Source organism: Galeopterus variegatus, unplaced genomic scaffold (genome assembly GCF_000696425.1).
Source record: "Galeopterus variegatus unplaced genomic scaffold, G_variegatus-3.0.2 Scaffold300, whole genome shotgun sequence".
Taxonomy (NCBI): domain Eukaryota; kingdom Metazoa; phylum Chordata; class Mammalia; order Dermoptera; family Cynocephalidae; genus Galeopterus; species Galeopterus variegatus.
In genome coordinates, this window is record NW_007726411.1 from 647,470 (window position 1) to 653,306 (window position 5,837).

At 42.8% G+C, this 5,837-nt stretch overlaps 1 protein-coding gene across 1 annotated transcript in view; it reads right to left on the minus strand.

The window, feature by feature from the left end:
• The window catches only part of SCN10A (sodium channel, voltage-gated, type X, alpha subunit), a 100,556-nt gene that overhangs the window by 42,129 nt on the left and 52,590 nt on the right, over positions 1-5,837 (minus strand). The gene's annotated exons all lie outside the window — the stretch shown is intronic.

Below are 5,837 nucleotides of genomic sequence, written 5' to 3' on the forward strand. Positions count from 1 at the left end.
GAGAAAAACTTAAAGACTCTAAAAAAACTCTTAGAGCTGATAAATGATTTCAGTAAAGTTGTAGGATATAAAATCAACATACAAAAATCAGTAACGTTTTTATACTCTGATAACAAACTAGCAGAAAAGGAAATCAAGAAAGCAAGTCAATTTACAATAGTCAACAAAAACAAAAAGAAGAACAAAAACCAAAAAATGGAGGAATCAATTTAACCAAGGTGAAAGATTTCTTTTTTTTTTTTTTTTACCTTTTTGTCTTTTTTCGTGACCGGCAATGGATCGCAACCCTCAGTNGGTGGGAGTGCCACCGCGCTCCCAAGTGGCGCACTGTAGCAGTGCGCCACCGGGCCGGCCCCAGAGGTGAAAGATTTCTACAACGAGAACTACAAATCACTGCTGAAAGAAATTAAAGAGGACACAAGAAGATGGAAAGACATTCCATGCTCTTGGATTGGAAGAATTAACATTGTGAAGATGTCCACACTACCCAAAGTGATCTACAGATTCAATGCAATCCCAGCAAAATACTAAAGACATTCTTCACAGAAATAGAAAAAATAATCCTGACATTCATATGGAACAACAAAAGACCCCAAATTGCCAAAGCAATCCTGATTAAAAAAAAAAAAAAGCTGGAGGTATAACATTTTCTGACCCCAAATTATATTGCAAAGCTATAGTAACCAAAACAGTGTGGCATAAAAACCAACACTTGGACCAATGCAACAGAATAGAGAATCCAGAAATCAACCCACATACTTACAGCCAACTGATCTTTGATGAAGACACCAAGAACGTACATGGGAAAATACTGCCTCTTCAATAAATGATGCTGGGTAAACTGGACATCCATATGTAGAAGAATGAAACTAGACCTGTTCCTCTCACCATATACTAAAATCAAGTCAGAGTGGATTAAAGACTTAAATATGAGACTTGAAACTATAAAACTCCTAAAAGAAAACATAGAGGAAATACTTCAAGAAGTAGGACTGGGCAAAGACTTTATGAATAAGACCCCAAAAGCATCAGCAACAAATGAAAAATAAAATAAACAAGTGGGATTATGTCAGGCTAAAAAGCTTCTGCATAGCAAAAGAAACAATTAACAGAGTTAAAACACAACCTACAGAATGGGAGAAAATATTTGCAAATGATGCTTCTGACAAGGGATTAATATCCAGAATATACAAGGAACTCAAACAACTTAACAGTAAAAAACAAAAAAACAAAAAAACAAAACAAGTAACCTGATTAAAAAATGGGCAAAGGAGCTGAATAGGCATTTCTCAAAGGAAGATACACAAATGGCCAACAGACACATGAAAAAATGCTCAACATCACTAAGCGTCAGAGAAACACAAATCAAAACCACACTGAGATATCATGTCATCCCAGTTAGACTGGCTATTATCAAAAAGACAGAGAATAACAAATGCTGGTGAGGATGTGGAAAAAGGAGAATGCTCCTACACTGCTGGTGGGACTGTAAATTAGTGCAGTCATTATGGAAAAAGTATTGAGCTTCCTCAAACAACTATAAATAGAACTGCCATACGATCCAACAGTACCACTGCTGGGTATATGCCCAAAGGACTGGAAATCACCATGTTGAAGGTATACCTGCACTCCTATGTTTATTGCAGCTCTAATTACAACAGCCAAGAGTTGGAACCAACNAAGATTATGTAGACAAATCATTAGAATTAATATGGCAGATTTCTGGTTACAGAAATATTAAATATCAAAATGCTAGCTAAAAAAAGTTAGAAAAGGATATTTAAAAAGATACGTGAGATTGTTGTAGGGAAAATTACAAAAACTTTATGGAAAAATTATAAAACTTTATTGAAAGACCAACATAAATGGAAAGTATGCTATCTTCATAAATCAAAAGACTGCATAATGTAAAGGTTACATTTCTTCCCAAATTGACCTATAGATTATTGCAGTCCCAATGGAAAAAAATAAAATGACAGTTTTGTGCGTAGGTGGGTATGTAACTTGGCAAGCTGACTCTGAAAGGATTATGGAAGTGTGGGGGACAAGATATTCTTGAAGAAGTAGAACGAGGTGGATGATTTCCCTTACAGACACAGACGAATTCAAAGCTGCAGTAATTAAGACAGTGTGGTATCAGTACAAGAATAGACCAATGGAGCAAGGCCTTAAATGACGGGAAGAGAAGCAATGATATTTTAGGAGGAGGGAAAAAGCACTAAAGACTACATGGAATTTTCATTTCTCCCTTCTTTCCTTTCCCCCACCTTCTTTCTTTCCTTCCTTTCTTCAATCAATCAACTGGTGTTTATTGGGTTCTTACTTATGTGCTGGGCCTTATGCTAGACCCTTGGGATAGAATGGTAAACAAGAAAACGCTGTATTTGTCTCATGGAATATCAGGATAATTGTAAACTGTGAAAAACAGGTTAATTTGATGGGAGAATCCAACTTTAGATAGATAGTGTAGTTGGGGAGGTCCTCTACAAGGAGGAGGCATGTGAGTTGAATCCAGAAGGCTGAGAATCAATGAGCTTAGTGAAGTCTAGTGGAAAAGCATTGCAGGCAAAGGGAATAACTGTACAAAGGTCCAAAGCCAGGAAAAGTTCTGTTCTGTGTGAGGAAGAGGTGAGGCCTCTACGGCTGGAGCAAAGGAGATTGGAAAGTTGGGCAGGGCCTGATTATGCAGAACTTTGTATACCATCATAAGGATTCTGGATTTTACTCTCAGAGCAATGGAAAACCACTAAGAGTCCCTCATAAAAATTTACCACTCTCACATAAGATTCTGATCGTGGGGACACCATGTGTATCTGTGTGTTTGTAGGGAGGGGGTGGTATATGGGAGCTCTCTGCTCAATTTCTCTGAAAATCTAAAACTGTCCTAAAGAATGAAGTTTATTAATTAAAACTATGAAACTAACCTGGGCTGTGTGATTTTTCTCCAGTAGTGCCCACAGCTCAGGTGCAAGGCATAGCACAGGGAAATATCTGGCTGTGCCTTCAGGGTAGGGTTTCACCGAATATAAAAAGGCAAAGGAAAAGGGGAAAGAGGGGAAAGGTGATTGAGTTTGTTTTCAAGAGTGTGTTATATTGATGGACCATGAAATCTGAGCCAAGCCATGAGGGCTGTGGAGTAGACCCCAAGAAAGTGTATGGTTGACGGGCGTGGTTAGGGAATGGTGAGTTGATCCGTATGTTAAGATCACGAAGGTGGGGTCAGCACCTGGAGAATTCTCAAGGTTGAGGTTATAAAGTAAACCTGCCCATTTCGGTTTTTTTTTTTTTGTGTGTGTGTGTGTGTGTGGGTGGGGTCAGCACCTGGAGAATTCTCAAGGTTGAGGTTATAAAGTAAACCTGCCCATTTCGTTTTTTTGTGTGTGTGTATTTTTTCGTGACCGGCAACGGATTGCAACCCTCAGTGTCGCGCCTGTACCGGACCGGGACCGGCAACGGGATCGCAACCCTCGTTGTTGCCCCCGCTCCCCGCTCAGCCAGTGAGCGGCCGGTCTGTATGTGGGATCCGAACCCTCGGCGGGAGCGCCTCCACGCTTCCCAAGCGGCGCACTGTAGCAGTGCACCACCGGGCCAGCCCCCCATTTCGTTTTTTTGGGGGGACTTCAGACTTTGTCAAATCAGAACAAAAGTAGCACACAGACCTTAAAACAACAAGCTTCTGTTTCCCCAAGTGTACCAAATATGTTCATATTTTATTAAAAAGCTAGCTGTGATCCCCTACCCTGAGGGCATAGGAGATATGGAATCTGTTTCCTCAGTGATTGTGCAGGGAGGGACGTCTTCCACTGACTATTAGCTTAAGTGCCTGCCTCTTGTCATCACTTTCTAGATACTTTGAGAAATCTGTCTTTCTAAAAATGTGACTTAATTCTAATCTTCTAAAACTTCCAGGTTATAGATAGTCTTGCAGGCCCACTCTGCCCTTCTCCCCCCTGAGATGGCAAGGGCACCATCAGCTTAGGCAGATGGCATCAGCCACTGGTTCCTGGCACAAATGCCTCCCAGGACAATATCTTTGGCCATTAGAGTGTTTTTTAAAAAACTGAATTAGGGCCGGCCCGGTGGCGCACTGCTACAGTGCGCCGCTTGGCGCCAAGGGTTCGGATCCCACATACAGACCGGTTCCCGCTCACTGGCTGAGCGAGGTGCGGGAGCAACACCGAGGGTTGCGATCCCGTTGCCAGTCCCGGTCCGGTACGGGCACGACACTGAGGGTTGCGATCCGTTGCCGGACATGGAAAAAGACAAAAAAGGAAAAAAAACAAAACAAAACTGAATTAGCAGTCAATAGTAAAAATATGGATTTCTGAGCTTTTTCGTGTGAAAAGTAGAAACTGACAATAATGGACAGGCCACCTCTTTGGCATAAGTCGTATTGATTTCCATGTGAATACCCCTCCCTGGACATGTGCAGTGTGTTGGGTCTGNTCCGGTACGGGCACGACACTGAGGGTTGCGATCCGTTGCCGGTCACGGAAAAAGACAAAAAAGGAAAAAAAAAAAAAAAAAACTGAATTAGCAGTCAATAGTAAAAATATGGATTTCTGAGTTTTTTCGTGTGAAAAGTAGAAACTGACAATAATGGACAGGCCACCTCTTTGGCATAAGTCGTATTGATTTCCATGTGAATACCCCTCCCTGGACATGTGCAGTGTGTTGGGTCTGCCTGGTGGGGAGTGAGACATCTCTGCCTATTTACCTGAGGCAAAAACCCATTCCTTGGCCAGCTGTATTTTGTTGCTTGTAGGCATTTGAGTTTGCCACTCCTAGTTCAGGTAAACAAGTCCAGGGACTCAGTGCTTTCTCACTGGCCCCATGATAGGATCCCAAGCGGACTTTCTGTCCTAGTTTCTCACTGCTTTCTACCTCTGGATGCCTAACATTCATCAGAACAGTCCAGTTGGCATTTGGTGGGATTGCTGGACACTTTCCCCTTCATTTTGTCACCTCTCTCTGAAGCTAGACACTGGGCTCCCAGTTGGCACAGAGAGAACACTGAGAACACGGAGCCCATGCTAATAGGCCATGACATTTCTTCAGGCCTCTTGCCTACTTCCAAGAGTCAGTGAGATGCCAAGCTTCCTCCAGATGGCTCAGGGACTCTGGAGGACTCAGTGACCCCAGACTCTCCTCCTGGGAATCTGACAGACTTGGCTGACAAATGTGGCTGTGCTGAGAGTGAGTGCCCTGCAGGCATTGGGGCGTGAGTGACTTGAGTAGGGGAGCTTCTCCTGTAGAGAGCATCCTGGAGCTGAGTTTGGAGAAGAGCCAGCATGTGAGGATAATAGGAGGCAGTTTTGGGGGTGCCTGATGCATTGGGGCTGTGATTTAGGGCACCAGAGAATCAGAGAATGACCTCAAGGGGGGGAAGGAGCTGGGTCTCTAAGGTTAGACAACCTGGATTTGAGATCCCGGTCTGCTGTTTGGTTGCTCAGTCAGCAGCTGGGAGAATCTGAGTCATCATTTAACCATTCTGTGTCTCAATTTTCCTCATCTACACATAGGGACATTAAAAGCAACTGTTGGGGTTGTTGTGAGTATAAAATGAGGTGTGTTATGTCAAGGGTTTATTACTATGCCTGACACACTGTAAGTGCTCAGTAGATAGCAGCTGCTATATTTTTTGTTCTTATTGTTATTTGATAAGAGAACTGAACAATGCTTGAAAGTCTCTTCGTGCAGATGAGGGGACTAAGGCCTAGAGAGGAGAAGACATGTCCCCACTTTGAGTCAGTGAAAATTTGGGACCAGAAAGCCGAGTCTCCAGGCTCCCAGGAGCCATGCCCTGTGTCCCTCCAACAAGGATAGGAGAGGAAGGG